General features: G+C 43.5%; 1 long non-coding RNA gene across 1 annotated transcript; it reads left to right on the forward strand.

Annotated features, from left to right (window-relative positions):
- Positions 1-9,879: 9,879 nt before the first annotated feature.
- Positions 9,880-12,955, forward strand: LOC123486123. Its single transcript, XR_006659258.1, has 3 exons — positions 9,880-9,902; positions 12,637-12,662; positions 12,867-12,955. It is a non-coding gene; the product is annotated as an uncharacterized LOC123486123 (long non-coding RNA).
- The last annotated feature ends 9,849 nt before the right edge of the window (positions 12,956-22,804 follow it).

Here is a 22,804-nt window from a genome sequence, read left to right on the forward strand (position 1 = left end):
GCCATAGTTTTTGCATCTCAATTGTCAGTAGAAACCACATTTGTTTAAGCAAGTCAGCCATATCAGCTATGTTTTTTTGAAAGCAGTGATTTTTTTACATTTAGTCATTTAGCAGACGCTCTTATCCAGAGCGACTTACAGTTAGTGCAGGCTACATTATTTTTCATACTGGCCCCCGTGGGAATCAAACCCCACAACCCTGGCGTTGCAAACGCCATGCTCTACCAACTGAGCTACATCCCTGCCGGCCATTCCCTCCCCTACCTGGACGCGCTGGACAATTGTGCACCGCCCCATGGGTCTCCTGGTCACGGCCGGCTGCTTATTGAAGAGCCTGGATTTGAGCCAGGATCTCTAAAAGTGCACAGCTAACACTGCGATGCAGTGCCTTAGACCACTGCGCCACTCGGAGACTATATGAATATGGCTGAATTTATTTATTTTATTTTATTTAACCTTTATTTAACCAAGAAGGGCTCATTGAGATTTAAAATCTCTTTTCAAGAGCGTCCTGGCCAAGATAGCAGCACCAAGTCATTACAAAAATTACAGACAGACAACATGAAAAACTACAAGTAATCTAGTAAAACCATTCATGAATTCACAAGAGTATAACAATATCAAAAATAGCAAATTAAAAACATTGACAGGTCAGGGAATCAGCCTCAAAATCCTTCATCAGAGATTTAAAAACACCAATCGGGACAAGTTCTTCCAGTTTAAAATTATTTTGTAAGGTGTTCCAAAGACGATGGCGCAGAGTCATAAAAGACCTTTACCAAATTCAGTTCGGACATTTGGAACAGTTAGCAGGATAAAGTCCAGTGAATCGAAGAGGAGTACCCACCACATTTCCTGAACAATAAAAATGCCCAAATAAAAGGTAGTAAACCCAAAATGGCTTTGTAGAATAAAATTATACGCAATGACTGAGCCTACGAGTGAGTATTTGTGAGAAGGCCAGCCAACCCTGGTATACAAAGTACAGTGGTGCGTAAGGGTTTTGCAGTTTAAAATAAATCTCAAGTACCAATGATAAAGAGTGTCAATTGATCTCAAACACTGAGCGGAAGCATTCATATATAAAATATCCCCATAGTCTAGTAAAGGCATAAATGTAGCTAAATGAACTGTTTCGGCTTGTCAGACAAGGCTCGCCTGATAGCCAGGTGTAGCAATGGTAAGGTGTTGGAACTGCTGTTTGGACTCTGCTGTTGGGACAGCTTTATGTAATATAATAATATAATATAATGCCATTTTAGCAGACGCTTTTATCCAAAAGCGACTTACAGTCATGCACATACATTTTTGTATGTAGGCCCTAACAGTTTGTGGTACCATTTGTCACCGTTTATAGTGCAATTAATGTATTGTTTAGTGTTGTGGGTAGGGTGGCTTTTACAATTATATATTTTTTAGTTGCCCCACCAATATTTACATGAAAAAATCGCCACTGGCCGGGAGAATGTTTTATCATGAGCCTTCAGGAGCTGGTAAGTTATTGAGTAAATGATCAGCTTTATCCTTTAATTCTGCTTTGATGAGTCAGTAAGACCTGCAGCTCAGAGACAAGTTCAGGATTGGTGCTGTTGTTTTGCACTGTTTTGGATAACCTTGCTTATTAAAAGTGATCCAGACTTTAATTTCAATTAGTGTAGCTTAGGCGAGAGATTAGCCCTATGCTGATCAGAGAATGGTTAAACACACACACACACACACACACACACACACTACAGTAAACGCAAAATGGCTACCAGGAATGACCAGTTACATTTACACACACGACTGTAGTCATGTTTAACACACATGCACAGCACACACTGCATTGCTGATCAAGTGAGCCAATCTGCTTCCGCAATCAATACATCTGTGTTCTAACAGACAGTCCATGTTTGTGATATCATCAGCCTCTACAACTGCACAGACAAAGGCAATACCACCCCTTTGAGTTGAATACAATTGACAGATTTAATAGTGGTGTAGGTTTACCATTTCCCCTAAATAGCTTGGATTTCACACTCGCAATCTATCATTTCACACAACCTGCAACAGGAAGAGCCTCACAGAGGGACAGCAATGTGTATTTCTACTCCCTCCTTGCTCTCTCTTGATGTGTGTAAATCCTAGAGGCATCCCTTTACCCCCACCACCTGCACTGACTCTTCTGCACCTGCACACACACACACACACACACACACAACATCACAACTGCCGCTTACCAGACTCTTTATTTACTATTGCCCTAATAATACTACATTTAAACACTTGACCCCAAATCCCCCTTACCTGATACATGTGTATTGTACTATAAATTGTGCCTTCCTGTATTATACCTATGCTAAAATGTTTATTCTATTCTACTGAGCCATTTTACTTTATGTTTGTATTCATATCTTTTATTATTTCTTACTGTTTTTGCGTTGTCGAGAAGGAACCTGCAAGTAAGCATTTTTGGGATGCTGTATACCATGTGTATCACTGTACATATGATAGCAACATGAAACACTTCACAAGATTCTAAATAATCTTTCGCTCTTCACAAGACTGTAATAATCACGGGTCGTAGGTGATCGTTTACCATGAGGCAGTGTCTGTCCTTTGTGCATGCGTGTTTGTCCAGAGTGGCTCTGCAGTGCAGGGGAGGACATAAAAGGTCAGACGAGGACCTTCTCACTGTGCCAGTAAAAAATAAATGGTTATTAATAGTTGATGTTAAGCAGAAGCCTCTCTCCACTCAGAAGAAAGGCAGGCATATTAAAGGACCATTGGGTGTCTCTAACGAATTGATTCTGGTACAGAGACTGAAGGATAAGAGGTCACACACAGTTAATTTCACAGGAGTACTTATTGAATCTTCAGAAACATTCAGTATGGCCTCTCCTTGCTCTTGGCAACTATATGAATCTATGCTGGCTAGAAACCAGCAATGCATTTTTATATTCTAATTCCACTTTCAACGACAATGGTGGCGTAGAATGTTGTAGTGAAGTTAGATGAGGTGGGTAGTATAATCAAATCAATCAAATCAAATTTTATTGGTCACATGTGCCCGAATACAACAGGTGCAGACATTAGTGAAATGCTTACTTACAGCCCTTAACCAACAATTGCATTTATTTTACAAAAAAAAGTAAAAATAAAACAACAACAAAAAAAGTGTTGAGAAAAAAAGAGCAGAAGTAAAATAAAATAACAGTAGGGAGGCTATATATACAGGGGGTACCGGTGCAGAGTCAATGTGTGGGGGCACCGGCTAGTTGAGGTTGAGGTAATATGTACATGTGGAGTAGGAGAGTTAAAGTGACTATGCATAAATAATTAACAGAGTAGCAGCACGTAAAAAGGATGGGGTGGGGGGGGCAGTGCAAATAGTCTCGGGTAGCCATGATTAGCTGTTCAAGAGTCTTATGGCTTGAGGGGGAAGCTGTTGAGAAGTCTTTTGGACCTAGAGAAGAATATGTATTTTAATAGGCATTAGTTATGCATGTTCTTGTAAACACTGTTAGTAAAGTAGTCCAGGTTCTGTTGCACTTTTTATGTAACAGCTTGCCCACAGAGATATGGGAATGTTTCTACGACAGCAAGTGTTTCATTGTCCAATAGGGCATATCTAAAATATGATTTAACTTTCACTTGAGCTAAAGGTTGGTAGGTACTAAAGAGGTTATACCTCCCAGGTTCCCTGTATTTGAGGGCCAGCTTAAATCTTTAGAGATATGGGGGGTGGTGCCAAAATGAGGCAGAACCAGTTTAGGATTGTTTCCAGTTTACTCTGCTAGTCTCTGGCTCCAGGCCAAAACAAGGGCAAGTCACATGAGTCCACATCCTCCTGTTTGACATTGTGAAATGCCTGGGTGAGGTTGCAGACGATACCTCAGGAATCTCCAGGCCAGCCTGAAGACGTTTCCACTCGGCTGTTTCCTAGTTGTGAAGCATGGCACAGGCCGCTTCGGTTTCTCAGGGAAAATATTAGTGTGAAGAGATGCTGCATGTCCTGGATGGCAGTAGTCCTGTTTCTTTACCCACTGTTAGACACTGATTCTGGGACAGTTGGTCATGGTTATGTGATCCCCCCCTCCTTCCCCATCTACCTAGAATGTGTGAGGATATAGCCTAGCTTGGGTATGAAGTGAACCTCACAGAACACTATTGAAAGTTAAAGGAATTCAACCTATTAAGCATTACATCATGGAATTAGATATCTAACTCAAACGCCCTGCGTAAAGCTGGGAGTAGAATACCTCAGTTTACCCTTTTTGCACTCCCTTTCCCTAGCCTGGCAACATATCCATTAGCTAAATGTTAGCAAGTGATAAAGATGCAGCACTTCCCTTACGACAGATGTCCCATGAGACTGACGCTGAAATATTTACTTTAATATGATAAAAGACGAGAGCGACCTCAACAGTGTGTTGGAGACGCTAACATAAATTGTTGTCTTGTGTTGGCAGCTAGCCAAAACAGGGGCACTGTGGGAAAGAAGAAGCCAGAAAGTCCTCAAATACGGGGAACCTGGAGGTACAAGAACTCTGTGACCGACGATAACTTCAGAACAAAGTTGACTACAAATACAAAGTTACCAATGTCTTTGCAATTGATACAAACCAGCGACTGAGATGACTGCATTAAAGTACAGTAGGCTTATTTCAATCATATTGAAATACATTTAATGTTCAATCGAGTTCTATTTTGCTACTTGTAGGCTACTGTCTGTAATTTGTCTCAATATATTTCATGATATGTAATCTAACGTGCGCAATGATTTGCAAAATTTCCCCCATCATTTTACTTTCACTTGTCTGACACAATTTGTCTCAACAAGTGAATGTGTTTTTCTGAAGCCACATGACTAATGCTCTACCTACCACTAATGCTTTTTTCTCTCCTGTTCCTAGACCGGAAGATACCCCACCACAGCTACCCAGAGAAACACCTCCACCTCCACTGCCAACGGTACAGGTAAGCCAGAAACTGATATTCCAAAATAGATAGCTAAAGATACGCATCATGACAGACACACTACTTCCCCACATTTTTGGAATATCTGTCATTGCAGACTCTGACACTCCCCCAGATTTCAGCTCCATAACGCGCAATCTCTCTCACCATTCAAATGACCTGTCTCATAAGTTTTCAGAATGGAAATTAGGCATTGGAGATGAGTTGAAAGAGTGACTCATCTCCGTCTGCCTGTATTTTTGGCTCTTTGAATCTCAGGGCTCCGGCATCTCTAACTCCCACACAGAGGCGAAGCTTGTGCTTTTCTAAGCCCCTCTGCTCTCTACCTATCAAAAACCAATCTCTCTCTTTTTCCCGTGTGTGTGTGTGTGTGCAAAGCCTAGTATAAGTAGCAGGGAAGTGTGTGTAAGTGGGACCGCTCCAGTGAAGGCGTGAGCGACAGGGGAGGAAGAGAGATGAATTTCATCCTCTCTCCTTCTCTGTAGGGAATGTCACACATTCATAGGTGGATGAATGCAGCTGTGGAACATTGCCTCTTATGGTGGAACATTGCCTTTGTACTCCCCTGTGACCATGCTGAAAATCTTGATTTGATCTCACACCAGGTTTCTTCATTTAATTCAGTCAGCCTTGTTTTCAGATAAGGGTTTCTTTGTACTGCGCAGTGGCTGCTTTAACCCCTCAAATAGATATTGTCCTTCCCCCCATAAAAATCTGTGGAGTAAACATGTGCGTTCCATTGTTTTAGTTTTAGAGTCCAGATATAGAATAAAAACTGTGAACTCCAAAAGTATTAGGATAGTGACGTTATTTATTTTTTTGACTCTGTACTCCAGTACTTTTGGATTTGAAATGATACAATCACTGTGAGTTTAAAGTGCAGACGGTTAGCTTGAGGATATTTTCATCTATATCGTTGAACCGTTTAAAAATTACAGCACTTTGTGTACATAGGGTCCCACAATTTTAGGGGGACCAAAAGTAGTTGGGACAAATGAACTTATATGTGTACTAAAGTAGTAAAAAGTTAAGTATTTGGTCCCGTATTCATAGTACGTAATCCCACTACATCAAGCTTGTGACTCTACACATTTGTTGGACGATTTGCTTGTTTGTTTTGGTTGTGTTTCAGATGATTTTGTGACCAATAGAAATTAATGGTAAATTAATTGTATTTTATTGTAAATAAGAATTGAATAACTTTAGAGCTGTTAACGAGTTGACACTTTAACTTTGGTTAACGGCGTACAAACGCATACTAGTAGGCTAGTAGTCCTCTGTAGATTAATTGGTAGAGCATGGCGCTTGTAACGCCAGGGTAGTGGGTTCGATCCCGGGACCACCCATACGTAAAATGTATGACACACATGACTGTAAGTCGCTTTGGATAAAAGAGTCTGCTAAATGGCATATTATATTATAGTAGTCATCCCTCCTGCTTTCGAGTCTCACATTCTGGGTGATGAAATACGTGCAACGTCCATCTCTCACTGGCTTCGTCTCTGTGTCGAGCTCTCAATGGCTATTGCTGATCACCCGTTCTCAAAAATTGTCATTACACATCTCACTACAAAGACATTGCAGAGATTTTGTGCCGATAAAATCAAACATGTTTGAAAATATCGGGACGGCTCAATTATGGGATCTGTTAGCCCTCAGGATAGCGTCTCTGACTCCATTAAACAAGCGTCGGTGACGGCCGCACACGCCCGAGTAGGCAATGACAAGGGCATTTTGTCTTCGTTTTCAAAAACTTGTCTGGGATAGCTAAGTCGGGGCCAAAAATCGTGTGTCGTACGTGGCTTTAGTCGTCACATCCCACAGTGTGTAGAATATGATATCGTCTTATGTTAAGTGTGTCTGTCCACGAGAGATTAGGTATTTGCAAATTTAAGAATTCAGTCTATGTGGCCTTATGCTTGACCCCCAGACATAAACACCTTTAAAGCAGGGATCAGCAACTAGATTCAGCCGTGGTTCCGATTTTGTCTTGAGCTGATGGTCAGGTTGCCAGAAAATACTGTAATTACAAATAATTTGTAGACTGAAAATTGAGACCGCAAGAAGCCCAGACAGATACAATATGTGACCGACCGGCTCGATTCGGTCCTACGTAGCAACATTTGAAATTGTGTTTTTACATTGGATAAAAGTAGAGACTCAGAGCTAGAAAATTGTATAGCATACACTGCAGTTCAGGAACAATGGAAAAGGAATTCTGCTTGAAAGTTGATTAACTTGAATGCCTTCATGTTTTGGTACACCTACTGTAGAGCTCTTCTTTGTCTACACCCATTCAGCATTGTTCACACCCTCTTAAGCCTTAGCCCCACCCATCTCTTTAAGGATTCATAGAGGTCATGATGCTAAACAGAGTAAGATAGTGTACTAAACAACCAAAGATTTCAAGACTGCAAGTGTGATAGTAGTAGCAAAAATACAATTTATTTAGTCCAAAATATGACCGTAATCACCCCTGGCTAACTTGATGGGTCATTTAATCATCTGGTGAAGTGGAGTCTTTTTGTTTAGGACATGTAAAGTTAGCTAGCTAGCTAACAATGAACGTAATGGTGCTTTCAAGACAACTGGGAACTTGGAAAAAAACAAGGTCAAATCATGACATCAGTGATCTTCAGGTCCGAAAGTTGGGGCTCTAGAAAGAGACCAGTTCCGAGTTGGAAATATGAGTTGATGACCGTTCAAAAGATTTTTCACAGACAGAGCTTGTTTTTTTCAGAGTTCTCAGTTGTCTTTAACACGCTGAAGTCGGAAGTCTGAGATTTCCGAGTTCCCAGTTCCGAGTTCCCAGTTGTTTTGAATGCGCAATAATCCCAACCCATATACTACCTAGCAATTCAAACTGATTATCATAGCAGCCACCATGCATGAATCTGCAGGTAGCTAAAACTAACCAACTAGGTTCAATGTTGGGGCTAGCTAGCTAACATTAGGCTATAACTAGCAATGCAAATGTCTATCTGAGATACACATAATACTAAGACAACACAGATCATACACGTAACATTAGCTAGCGGCGAGCCAGCCTGATCACCGACGACAATGAGACAGTAACCTGGCAGTGTGGTGTCAGGACAACAACCTCAACGTCAGCAAGACAAAGGAGCTGATCGTGGACTACAGGAACAGATGGCCGAGCACACCCCATCCCATTGACAGGGCTGTAGCGAGGTCGAGAGCTTCAAGTTCCTCGATGTCTACATCACTAACCAATTATCATGGTCCACACACACCGTAACACAGTCGTAAAGAAGGCACGACAATGACTCTTCTCCTGCTCAGGAGGCTGGTGAAATATTTGGCATTGGCCTCGAAATGTTATACAGCTTCACCATTGAGAGCATCTTGACTGGCTGCATCACCGCTTGGTATGGCAACTGCTTGGCATCCGACCGCAAGGGCGCTACAGAGGGAAAAGTGCGTATGGCCCAGTCATCACTGGGGCCAAGCTTCCTGCTATCCAGGACCTCTATACCAGGCAGTGTCAAAGGAAGGCCCTAAAAATTTTCAAAATCTCCAGCCACCTGAGTCATGGACTGTTTTCTGCTACCGCACAGCAAACGGGGTACCAATGCACCAAGTCTGGAACCAACAGGACCCTGAACAGCTTCGTACCCCAAGCCATAAGACTGCTAAATTGTTAGTCCGGGTGGCTATTAGTTAACTATTTAACTATCTGCATTGACCTTTTTACTCATCACTATACACTGCTGCTACTGTTTTCTTATCTATCCTGTTTCCTAAACACTTTATCCCCACCTGTATTTACATATCACCTCAATTACCTTGTACCCCCACACATCGACTTGGTACTGGTAAACCCCTGTATCACAGGAGGGTTGGTGGCACCTTAATTGGTGAGAACAGGCTCGTGGTAATGGCTGGAGCAGAATAGTATCAAATACATCAAACACATGGTTTCCATGTGTTTGATGCCATTCCATTTGCTCCATTCTGGCCATTGTAAGAGCTGTTCTCCCCTCAGCAGTCCTCCTGTGCTGTTAACGGTTACTCATTGTGTATTTATTCCTCGTGTTATTATAAGTAAGCATTTCACTGTTAGTCTACACCTGTTGTTTCGAAGCATGTGACAAATACAATTAGATTTAAACCACCCACCACCACAGTCTCGGAACTCCCAGAATCTATGCTGGAACATTGTTAACATTGTGGGAGGCAACCCATCTGCCTTGGGAGACTAACCACCACATTACTCGGTCCGGTCAGCCACATTCCATACTAAGTGAAGATGGGGTACAGATTTGAATGTTGCTTCGTGAGATGTCTTTGTGAGGTATCTTGGGGGAATAAACAGAATTGTCCATTTTAATTGGGTGTGTGATGTCAGGCTGCTATTATTTTTAGTGAGGTGTCTCGTAGAGAGCGGTTAGTCAATTTGTTCCAGAGACGTGCTGTAGTGACAATACAGTATGAGGGAAAGGGAGATTAGGAGAAACTGCTAAATAAATACAAGGTGTTTGGATACACTGTAGTCCAGATGAAGAAATACAGGTGCTAACGTAGGCCTAACAAAAAGCATGTTGTATTCCATAATTTCATACTACTACAAGCATAAGCTCGTGTAACATTGAGTTGAATACTGGTCAAATGTATTTCCATTTCATGCCAAACAACAGGGTTATTTCATACAGTATAAGCAGTGGTCACCAACACTAGTGCTGGAAAGCAACAAAGGTGTGCAGGCTTTTGTTCCAAGCCAGATCTAACTGACCTGATTCAACAAAACAAGGTCTAAACATATCCTATCTGATTCCTCTGCCCCTGCAGACAAGCAGAAGGAGACCATGTACTCGTGGCTGCAGGCTTGGCTGTACAACAGGTTTGGAGCGTACATAGGGACTTCCGTTTCCCAGCTGGAGGAGAACACAGTGGAGCCAGGAGGAGCCGCTAAGCGCTAAGAGGTGAGAACTACCACAATTTCTTACCCATTGAGAACATTTGTGGGGATAGTTTTGTGGAATTACCCTTACCTTGAGTTCTACCTAAAGGCCCATAATGACGGAATCTACAATAATCCATTGTTTACTTCTGCCACAGCCAGGAGCTAGCATAATAGGCATCGTCCAAATTAATGAATGTAAACCGGTGGACCGATGTTAGCAAAGCGTCACGATTTGCCCTTTAGCTAGGGTTGCAAAGCTACCGGTAATTTACCAAAGTCTTTAGTTTTTTTGGTAATTGGGCCAGAAAATCTATGGCAATCTACTCGTAACTTTGGTGGGTTATACTTGAATAACTTTTTTAAAAATCTATTCATAGTATTCATTGTCCATGAGTTTCTAGCAGATAAACTAATAGGAGTATCTAATCAACAATGGCATTATTTTCAATTAACTCTGCAACTCTTCCAACTATTAACTTTTCTTCACAACTGCCACCAGTTTGACACGAAACATTGACAACAAAACATATTGACATTGTAAAATAAATTATGTGATATAAAAAAATTATATAAGGGATATTTCAGTGCTGAAACCCTCTGTTTGTACGCACACACACACACACACTACATGTTAATGTTTTTAAATGTATGTAAATTGTAAAGTATTTTGTCTGTAATGTCTTTTTCGTTATGTGTTAGGACCCCAGTAAGACGTTAGCTGTCACAATTGGCGTCAAGCTAATGGGGATCTTAATAAATCGAGGTCAAATATTTAACACCAATGGTATTCAATAAGTTGATGGTTTTATTTAGGATAATGTTTTACAGCTTATTCATTCTATTTTTATTTTTAAATCATCTTATTTTTAAATCTGCAATATATAACTTTTTCGCGACCTAACCAAATTCAAACATAGAAATGTGAGTTATAAATCTTTCATTCTCATTGAAAGCAAATCTAGCGTTAGATATGTTCTATGTGGCTATTTCTATGCTTCCCGTTCTTAAGTTTCATTTTGTGTCTTTTTACTTTCAGTTTTGTACACCAGCTTCAAAAACAGCTGAAAATACAATATTTTTGGTTATTTAAAATATATTTTACAGTGGTTTAGATGGTACAATGATTCTCTACACTATGCATTGCTTGTTTTGTCACAAACTGAAATTAAGCGAACTATTAGAATTTTAGGAAACAGGAAATGTCTAAGCGATTTCTGCATATTGCACCTTTAATTATTTAATATTTTAAATGTGATAAGGCCACACAGATGGCCAGAGATGATTAGACACCTGTGATAATCTGAAGTACCCAAAAGGGCCACTAGATGTCTTGTGATAGATTCCACATAAAATCCTTGAAAGATTTTACATTTACATTTGAGTCTATTAGCAGACGCTCTTATCCAGAAGCGAATTACAGTTAGTGAGTGCATACATTATTATTATATATTTTTTTTCATACTAGCCAACTGAGCTACATCTCCCCGCCATTCCCTCCCTACCCTGGACGATTCTGGGCCATTGTCCGCCCTGGGTCTCCTGGTCGTGGCCGGCTACGACAGGCCTGGATTGAAGGCAGGATCTCTGGCTGGCACAGCTAGCACTGTGATGCAGTGCCTTAGACCACTGCGCCACTTCGGGAGACACAAGATACCAACATTCTGGTAGTGTAATGGTAAAATGTTGGTAAGGGTAATTCCACCCAAATATGGATTTTGTCTGAATTATCCCTTTTAAGATTCTGATTTTAAAATTTGCTCTGACATTGCTCCCCTCGGTTCTCCCCTTTGCGTTTCGATCAGAATGGCGGACCAGCCAGCCACTGTAGTCATCAGGTTAACCAGCTCAGAAGACCCTGAGTACATGCTGCTAGAGAAGGGTCATAAAACTGATGGCTTTGTAATGGGCCTAGAGTCTGTCAGCATGCTATTCATCAGCACCCACCGTAAAGTAGCCATCCTCATGACTTCACCCTGATGTCTGATTGGCCTGTTATTACAACCCACAGCCAATCCCAGGGCATTCAGAACAGTGGAGGTTGTTACCTTGTTGTTGTGGAAGTGGGAGGATTGTCTGACCCCTGGTGGCAGGTTGAGTGCACTGCAGCAGGCTGTTGTCATTCTATGCTAGTTAAAACAGATTTAGGATCAGTTCTTCCAGCTCCAATCCAAACAGTGACCTTTTATGGTTGCCCTGGATCAGTCCTCTCCTGAATAACACAGAGTGGAGTCATGGGTACTCTGACTCAAACTCTGTCATGAAACTCAATCCCGTAGCAATAGACGGAGGGAGAGAAAGAGGGGAGGAGGAGGAAGAGAAGAAGAGAACGGTCTCAGTGTTAACAATGCAGTATAGTCAGGTATAGTCAGTAGTCTGACTCTGTAACTGTGTCCTGTAACTTTATCCAAGTACATAAGAGGGTGGAGAGTGAGAGAGCAGAAGAGGGAGGGGGAGAGAAGAAAGGAGCATTCGCTGCACCCTGCCAGTTGAAATGACCTTGATGTTAGTTTTGGAGGCTGAAAGAGAAAGGGAAATGAGATGGGAGGCAGACAAAAAAGGCTTTGGCAGTGATTCTTCCAGGCAACACATACTTTCTCTGAAGGATGGCTAAATGCAGTAAAATCATTTGACTCTCCACTCACCGAAAACCTACATAGCACTGTTTGTGCTTTTGCTTGTTCCTTACATAATTTGGTTTTTATGCTTTTGTCATGCTGAGTTCTAATTTAATAAAACTACCCTTCTCTTGACAGATTGACTGAAAACATGAGAAGACTCAGTAAGTGTTGTAAATTTAGGGAACAAGATGTACCGATCACACTCAATTCGTCAGCCGTATCTTGATGAATATCATCTTCTGAATCTATGAATATTCCAATGACAGATGTTTGTTATAGTAAATTATGTAATACATGATTGATGCATCAGCATTTGTGTCTTGATAGTGCTTTTTTAATGTTTAATACCTTTCACTTGTCTGTAGAGCGAGGTGCCAAACCTGTCACAAACTTCAAGAGGAACCTTTTTGCCTTATCCAGCTGGCAAACAGTGTACACGTCAGCCTTCGCCTTCATTGTGAGTACACACATCACACACATTTTACATTACATTTTAGTCATTTAGCAGACGCTCTTATCCAGAGCGACTTACAGGTAGTGAGTGCATACATTATTTTAATTTTTTTATTTTATACCCCCGCCGAAATCGACCCACAACCTGGCGTTGCAAATACCCATGCTCTACCAACTGAGCTCCACACCCCCAGCAGTGAGGCCAGAGTTGACCACACCTCTCATGACTATATCATTTGGCCACCTTGTGTTCGAGGCACACGCGATGTGGCACCGCTTTGTGTGTCTCATGAGTCCTCTGAAACAGAGTGACAGACTTTACACACACCTACAGTGCCACAAAACATTAAGAACTTACCTTCCTAATATTGAGTTACACCCCCATTTGCCCTCAGAATAGCCTCGGAGTTCATCGGGGCATGGACCTACAGTGTGATCACAGGGGATGCTGGCCAATGTTGACTCCAATGCATCCCAAAGTTGTGTCCAGAATTGGCTGGATGTCCTTTGGGTGGTGGACCATTGCTTGATACACCGCGCGAAACTGGTCTTGAGTGCGGAAAAGCCCAGGCGTTCAGTTTTGCAGTGCGCAATGGCGCCGGCTACTACCATACCCCGTTCAAAGGCATTTAAATCTCTTGTCTTGCCATTCACCCTCTGAATGGCACACATACACATTTCATTTCTTGAGTGTCTCCAGGCTGAAAAATCCTTGCTTTATCCTGTCTTCTTCTCCCCTTCATCTATATCACTGATTTGAAGTAGGATTTAACAGAAGTGACATCAATAAGATCATAGCGTTCACCTGGGTTCACTGGCCAGTCTATGTCATGGAAAGGAAGCAGATGTTCCTAATGTTTAGTACACTCAATGTACACACACACACACACACACACACACACACACACACACACACATAATACAGAACACACACACACACACAACACATGTACTATCTGCAGTGTATTCAAGATTCCTGCAATAAGAATCAATAGCTCCCTACCCCACCTGTACTTAGCACATGTATATATGTTTCTTAAGATTTGCATGCAAATATCTCTCTATCTTAGCGTGAATACAGTATACAATACGTAATGCATGGTATGAGATGATCCATACTCCCAGTGCTAAGTATAGACTAGAGTGTGGATAAATGGCAATCAATAGATTGTGTGCATACCTGTTCTCCCCTTCCCCTTTATATTTTCACAGATCTATATATGAATGCAGCGTGGCATGAGTTTGAGGCCATCCCCATGTTTAATTTTCCTAGCCATTCTAAGGTTGTCTTTGAATTACCTCATTTTCAGGTAGCTAAGCTCATTACAAAGGTGCATTGCCTGTTTATAAGTTGTTCCATTTGAGCATGCATACAAATCTAGCTTGTGAGTTGGGGTCAAACTTCTCTCTCCACTTTATTCTCAGAGGTTGAAGGATCCAGTGGAGTCAGTGCCTGGGGTCTCTGAACTTGAATGATGTCACACTCTTTTTGGATCTCCCTTTACCTAGGAAAGGTCAAAAAAACAACCCCCTTCCACCTTCCACACGCCTCGCCCCTTCAGTGTTTGCAGATTTTAGGGCACTGAGCGTTACCATAATGCTTGCTGCTTTCAGGGGGGATGATTTTGGATGTAGCTCTGTTCTTTCTCGGAACCACCAAAGGAGGAGTCACGGCTGTTTCAGAGAAGTTCCAGTTAGTTCTTGATGTAGTCAAAAAGCACAGGTGAGCTGTAGCATGGTGTTTTCACCTTTGATTTAGAAAGTATTAGACAGTGCTTGGCGACATCTATTCATGGTTATGGAGCTGCTGAAGTGAGGTGTTTTGTTGTTATGTGCCATTTTCACAAAAAAATTGTGTGTTCTTAACAAGAATATTTTTTTGGAAAAGATGGGAGATGTCTTGGGAAAAATAAAGAAGTGAGTGTGTGTTTATTTTCAGTATATTTCAGGTTGTTACTGCGTGGCAGTGTTTTACTGTATGCATCTGTGTTGTTAATGTTGTCACGGTTTTGACTTGAGGTTATTTATAGGGGTGCCAGGTAGGTTCAGCGCCTACCAGAGAAAGCTTATGAGTTTCTCCTTTTAGTTTGGGAGGGGAATGGGTCCCATCTGGTTCGTCCAAGTCACACCATTACAAAGGACTTATGTAAAAGTCAAGATGGAAATATGCACTCTTCAAACACTTAAAACCTTGGAAAGAACTTCAAACAAGTGTATTCTTTGGCGCATTGGTTGTGATAACGACATAAATGATCACACACACCCACACACAACAATATAACAAATCAGTAGCACTGTATTGTTCATTTTGAAATGTCACTGCTTACTCGGGCATAAAAAAGAGTCCAGCCCGGTAAAGCGGTTCGGTGACTCAAGTGACCTTAGTCCCCATAGCGTTTGTCCGTAGCTTATAAAGCCCAGTATATTCATACACTCAAAATAACACTTAGTTTGTAACACAACTATAAAAAAGCGTATCAAAGATCTACCCAAAGAATAATGCGTCCTCACAACTACATAAATCACAGTATACATCACCCCCAAACAAATGAAATACCGTGGCCACAAAAAGTTGTAGTCAGTCGGTCGTGAGTCAGACAATCATCGCCAACAGCTCCCCAGCCCCGAGGAGAAAGCCCACCCGCGAAAACCAACGGAGAGTTGCTTAGTCCACTGAGGCAGCACAAGAGTGGCTCCAATCACTAGGTAAGCTCGCTTTAAGGCTACAAACACTGCATGGCAACAAAACAAGCGGTCATGGTGACTTCATCAACTGAAGGTAGTTACATCCTCATTCATGTCTCAATCACAACTCCCTTTTACGCAGCTGATGCTGGCTGTTTGTGGGAATTAAAGGGGAAGCGCCCTATTAGAAGGAGAAGCTTCTTTAGAGACGGTTCCAGAAATATGCTCAGGGCCGTCCCACACCCCCTCCCTGGAAAAAGGCACGGCCATTGCCGGGAAGGCAGATCTTGGTCGGGGGAAACCAAGAAAGGTCCTCATCCTTTCCTCTACAAAAATATTCATTACTTTTGGGCGCTCACGCCTCCTCAGCTGAGGGGTCACAGGCATTAAGCCGTGAGACTTCTGGGTCTGGGAATCCGAGAAAAGTCTCCCTATATCCCCCAATCTCCAGGACCTTGCGGCGCTCAATCTCCTCCAATTCTCAGCCGGGGTAACAGGCCTTAAGGCGTGAGACATAGGACAGCGCGCGCCATCGCTTCGCCTGTGTCCTCTTTCACCACTGCCGGTAGTTCCGGGGCCCATCTGCTCCCACAATCCTATCATGGTCCTTGCCAGTTTGGAGGCGAGCTTGGCCAGAAGAATTGTCCAGCTTTCGAGTAAGGATGAAGCGAAAGCACCCGGTGCGAAGCTGGAAGCGCATGTTCGTCTGTTCTTATCATAATTTCTCTTCTGCTTGAGTCAGGGCCTGGATCCTGTTCCTTGAGACAAAAGAGCTCTCAGAGTCGTGGAGATCGGACTACTGGTCATAAGCAAGCAGGTCTGGGTCAAGCTGCTGGGGCTGTAACACACCATATCCAAGGTCCTCGGAGGAACGACTTAAGTTCAGCTCTGCAGGTGTGACTCAGTGGATCTCTTGCTGGCAGCAGAATTCAGGGCAAATCGAAACTTCATTGAAGGTGCTTGTACCAGTGTTTGTTGGGTCTACATAGGAAGCAACCATTGTCTTCAAGGATTCGATTTACTCTCTCAGTGAGAGAGTTGGTCTGTGGGTGATAGGCTGTGGTCAACTTCTGTCTCCAGGTTCCATCTTTGGCAGGTCTCTCCAAAGAGATCAGAGACAAATTAGGAACCTCGAGTCAGACAGGATGTAATCAGGCACTCCCCCAGCGAGTCAAGATCTCTTTCGTAAGGATGTTAGAGACGTTCCTCGCTGGCGGCCTGGCTTGCAGGGCAAAGAGCTCAACCCACTTGAATAGTAATCAGCAAAAACAAGCATGTACACATTCTGATTGGAGCTTCTAGAAATGGACCCATCAAATCCACTCTAACATTTCCCAAGGTCGGGTAACCACAGTTTGCTGCAACTTGCCCAGCAGGTTTCTACCTTCTGGTTTGTACATTTGACAAACCTGACAGTTTCGGATATGTGACTTCACATCCATGCTCAATCTGTAGCCAGTACAGTAGTCTCTACCAGCGTTTGTGAGGGAACCTGCCCAAATGATAAGTAATGGTCTTCAGCCGTGTTGAAGCAGTTGAAGGCGTAGAGTTTCAGGTATGTACATTTGGTAGAGTTGTTCTGTGAGGTCAAGTTGTACAACTCGGTGGACTTTGTCTTCAATGATGGTCAGCTTTGTGGTAGGGTTGAATCGTTTCTCACATCTTCCAGGATAGTCTGTTCCAAGCCTGTATCTGGATCATCCTCGTGGGCTTTCCAAATGACCCTCATCAGAGATGGGAAAGTCAGTTTTGGGTGAGTCCTCACGATAACTGCTAGACAGGACAGTAGCACATGTAAGATGAGGGCCACCATTACCACAAGCAGGAGCTCTGGATAAGGCATCTGGAACAGTGTTGTATTTTCCTTTCCTGTATTCTACTGCAAGGGTGAACTCTGTGCAACGTAGAGCCCATCTGATGAGCCTGAAGTGCTTGGTTTGTTGGTCGTGAACACCCACACCAGGGAGGAATGGTCAGTGACCACAGTGAAGGGGTCTTCCACTCCAGGTAGTACCTCCACTTTTCCATAGCGACACTGCAAGGCACTCTTGCTCGGTTGTTGAGTAGTTCCGTTCTGCCATTCAGTGTCCGATTGGCGAAACGCTAGCACTTGCCGTACAAAGTCCAGTCTTGGACTCAGGACAGCACAATTGTCCACTTGCCATCAGTGTAAACAACAAAAAGGGGAAATCAAAGTTGGGATAACCCAAAATGGGAGGTGTGGCGGAGTGTCGTTTCCAGGGTTTCAAAGGGTTCTGGCACTCTGCCGTCCGTCGGAATTTCGCTCCCGCTTCAACCCGTTGGGGTTCTGCCACCTGGGGAGAAGTTCCACACAAACCCGATGGTACCATCCAGCCATCCCAGGAAACGTTGAGGTGCCTTAGTGGTTGCTTTGGGGAAGTCTTGTACAGCCTTGGTCTTTTCCAGGATCCACATGAATACCATCACAAGACACAATATGGCCGAACTTCAGGAGGTTTTGGCAGAAGTTGCTCTTCTTCATGTTCACTGTCAGACCAGCTTCTCTTATGTCCAACACTGAGAAGGTCTTGAAAGTGTTGCTCTCTGTTCTGGGAGTAGATAATTCTCTCGTCCAGATGGACGAAACATATCTTCCCCTTGTGAGCTCACCTAACGCAATCTCCATGAGTCTTTGGAAAGTGGCAGGTGCATTCTTTAGTCCAAAGGCATCACCTTAAAGGAAAACAAGCCCTCAGCACAGACAAAAGCAGTCTTGTCCTTGCTTTTCCTGGTCCATCTCCAACCTGCCAATAGCCACTATTACGAGGTCAAGGGTAGCAGTGAACACAGCAGCGCCAGACAATGACTCAGGATCACTCGTGGATGGTGGGAAGAGGATAGGCATCGGTCACGGAAGCTTGTTGGTCTTCCTATAGTCCACACAAAATCTAAGACCACCGGTCTTTTTTTGGAATAAGGGGACAGCAGGAGCAGCCCAGGGGAGAGGAGGAGCGTTCTGTTATATCTTGTGTCAACATATCATTAATGAGTCCCTTTTGGATGATTAGCTTCGCTGGGGACAAGCGATATGGCTTTGCTTGATCGGCATTTCCTGTAGGAATATTTTTTGCTTCCCAGGAGTCCGGGGTGCGTCCTAGCTTCCAAGTACACACATCGGCAGTATTCTGCAGCTGTTCCAACAGCCTTAACTCCTCTGGCTGTTCCAGCTGAGCTCTTCTTACAGCCTGTAAAGGAGATCATCAGAAGGATTACCCAGGGTTAGTGGTAACGTAGCGGCAGAGAAGACTGCCACATTTGGACCCCACAATCATGTAACGTACTTCAGTTGGAAGAAATGCTTCTTGCTTCCGGATTGTTTGGAAACCAGTAGCAATTGTGTGGATATCAATCTGGACACATGTGAAGTACATAAAATCAATTCCCACACGACAGGAAAAACTGTAAGGTTCTTGGTTTGTAGGATAACCGAAGGAATCATATAGGAGGCCCCGGTTACACAGGCGAACTCCACCTCACTCCCATCCAAGGTCGTTTAGCCTCACCGTCAACCGATAAGATACAGTGGACCTTCTATCCACGGCTTCAGAGATTATATTTTTGGACCTTGGAACCTCCTTCCCAGTTTCTCAGTGAGCAGTGTGCCTTAGGATGACCCGGTGTCCAGGATGGCTCTTCCTGTCCATGGGCCTATGGACAGGGGTAACCCCAACTGGTGTGGTATTAACTGAAAGGAAGGGGATGTCGGCGGGGCGTAGGCGAGTGACTCTTGGGGTTTCAGCTCCTGAGGTCAAAGCACCCAGAGTAGGATGGTCGTTCCTGCGAAAGTGTGTTAGGTGTGTTGGCCTGTTTGTGATTTGTGGTTTCTGGAAGGGTTTACTTGATACGGTCTTGGACATGTAGCTGAAGAATGTCCCTTTTGGCTCACATCTCCAACAGAACATGGGAGGGCTGTGGCTAGGAGACTCTGGCTGTGGTTGATGATCTGGCTTGGGTAACTGTTTGGGTGTCTGTTTCTTTCTCTGTTCTTATTGCTGTTGGCATTCTCTGTCTTCTCGAACTGCTGTCCCAGGCGGGGCAGTCCATCGACAGTGGTGACTCTTTCTCTGGGTTGGCTGGCTAGTAGTGGGTTGATGTTTTGCTCAAGATCCAACTCAATGGCCTCTTCCTCCTCAATGCCAGAGTTTCCACTTCTGCACAGGGAGTGGTAACCGTATGCAAGAAGTCACGGATATTCTCATTCTCCCCTTTGCACTCGATTCCTAGACTCTGTCTGCCAGCTCATCTGTGTAGTCCTCAGACAGAAATGCACAGAGGAAAACTTGGCCTCAAAGTCAGCCCAGGAGGTAGTGGTGGGGCGTGCCACATCCCACCGGTCTCGAGCTGTCCCATGCAACACATTCCTCAATGTGGCAAGGAGTTCTTCGATCAGCTTGGGGATTGAGGGCAAAAGAAAGTCATGACATCTTTCAATACATTAAGCGGATCAGGTCTGTCATCCTTTTTCCCAAGGTGGGAAATTGCAATTTAGTGGGCATCGCTCCACATGACGATCTACTCAAATCACCATGAACAAAAAGAGCTAGGAGGGATTGAGGAAGTAGAGGGTGAGGGAGTTATGGGACCATGAAAATGAACACCAGGATGCATGGTGGATTGCATCCTGCAAGAGAATCGGCTGCAGCATGGCCCTGTCTTGGCTGTTCTGGGGTGCCCGCTTTGGCCCTCAGTGGTCTGAACAGAAGTGGACACAAGAAAGCTCTGTGCAAGGAGTTGTGCCTAGTGGGGAGGCCATGTCCAACAGACACATCGTCCAACATTTTAACACAATTAGAGAGCGCTGTCTGCAAGTGGTCTACAGTGTTAACCAGGGGAGAAAATACAGAATTTACGTCCTTGAGGACCTCAGTGTGATGATGTTGCAGGCGCCACTGGGGGGGAGTGGCAGTGGGTTGTGACTTTGTTGGTAGTCAAACTGCCTGTCCATGGCACCAGTAATTTCCCTGTCATCTTCCCACTCTCACTGGAGGCTCTGTCAGAGTGTGAGTTAGAGTACTCCAGTGAGTTCCCCAATTCCATGGCACTCTGTTGTTGCTCTACACTCCAGACATTTGAATTTATGATGGATTAGAGTTTGGGGATGTTGTTTGAGTCTTCCGAATATCAAGGATGTCGCCTTGAAGTTGTAAGACTACAACCTCTGGAGATAAACCAGACAATGGAGAAAGTTGGGCGTCCAGAGGGAGGAGCTGGCTCAGTACTTTTCACACAGATCCATGTCAATAAGTGAGTTACTAGTTAGACCTGTGGCCTGTGGTCCAGGCCGAGCATTTAGATTCCCAGGGCTCGTAGCCCAAATCAACTCCATTATTTCCAGTCACATTATGATTTGTATTGTTGGCTCGGTAGTCAGGAATGGCCCTGTATTCCCGTTGACTGGTAGGATATGGATGAGCACATTTTCTTGTAGTGAATCCATTATTTTAATTCCCTCAAAAGATTTGCTTTGGTTAGTTCTCAATGTTGAAGGAGGTCCCATCTGGGGTGCCATTTACTTATCGCTTGGTTTTGACTTGAGGTTATTTATAGGGGTGCCAGGTAGGTTGTGCCTACCAGAGAGAAAGCATGGGTTTCTCCTTTTGGTTTGGGAGGGAATGAGGCCCATCTGAGTCCAAGTCAAGCACACCAATACAAAGGACTTATGTAAAAGTCAAGATGGAAATATACTTTTCATAAACCCCTTAAAACCTTGGAGAAGAACTTCAAACAAGTATAATAATTTTTTGCGTGGTTGTTGTGGCGACATAAATGATCACACACACCCCACACACAACAATATAACAAATCAATGCACTTATGTTCATTTTTAAATGTCCTGTACCTCGGGCATTAAAAAGAGTCCAGCCAGGTAAATAAGTTCAGTGACTCAAGTGAGCCTTAGTCCCTGCAGCGTTTGTCCGTAGTATAAACCCAGTATATTCATACACTCGAAATAACACTTATTTTTGTAACACAACTATAATGGTATCACAAATACCCAAAGAATAATAACGTCCTCACAACTTCATAAATCACAGTATACATCACCCCCAAACAAATACAAATACCGTGTACAAAAAGTTGTAGTCAGTCGGTCAGTCAGCGACAATCCATGCAAACAGCTCCCCAGCGGAGAAAGGCCACGAAAACCAACGGAGAGTTGTAGTCCACGGACGCTGCATGAAGTGGCTCAGTCCTGGGTAAGCTTCGCTTTAAGGCTACAAAAACCACACTGTAAGCAACACAAAACAATACGTGTGGCGAAGCTTCATCAACTGAAGGTAGTACACATCCTCATTCATGTCTCAATCACAACTTCCCCTTTTGCGCAGCTGATGCTGGCTATTTAATGAGGAATTAAAGAGAAAGCGCCTATTAGAAGGAGAAGCACTGAGACGGTTCCAGAAATATTCAGGGCCGTCACATGTGTGTGTGCATATGTATTTCAGCCTGTTCATGTGGGTGCATCCTGAGATCACTCAGAAGCTTTACATTGGAGTCTATGGGTGGCCTTGATCTGCTCATATCTGTCCCCTACAAACTCATGGGCTTTATGATTGGTAAGTTTAATATGTAAATTGTACCCTGGACTGATCTAAGATCAGCATAGAGTCCTCCCTGCTACACCTACCCAGTGAGGACCCAAGCATTGAAATGAGAAAAAGACTTCAGAGATATACCAGATGAAAAAAGGGGACAGGAGAGATCTTGATCCATGGATGTATATCAGAAGACAAAGAGACATGGAGAGATCCTCTTGAGCTCCTCTCATGCTGCCTTTCTGTTTGTCTCCTCTTCAGGGTTGTATGCAGGGATCAAGTTCTTCATCATCAACTTCCTGTTTAGGAGCTGTCCCAAGCTAAGGGACAAGTATGGAACGCCCCATCATCTGGACCAGGCTGCCACCGACCCCAGCTGAAGGGCCTTGGGGGCGCTACATTGTTCAGACGGGTATGTCTCAAACTCTACATATACTATTGTATATAATGCATTTGTGTCTGCATTGTGTATATGTGCAAGTCTTTTGTACCTAGGTATGTCTGTTACATTTCATATTGATGTGTGTCATTGTCACAGTTCATCCCCTGTGTGGTGGCGTTCGCAGCAGCTGGGACTGTGGGAATCCTTATGTTAGTGTCTGATTGCC

This window comes from Coregonus clupeaformis, unplaced genomic scaffold (genome assembly GCF_020615455.1).
Source record: "Coregonus clupeaformis isolate EN_2021a unplaced genomic scaffold, ASM2061545v1 scaf1012, whole genome shotgun sequence".
Taxonomy (NCBI): domain Eukaryota; kingdom Metazoa; phylum Chordata; class Actinopteri; order Salmoniformes; family Salmonidae; genus Coregonus; species Coregonus clupeaformis.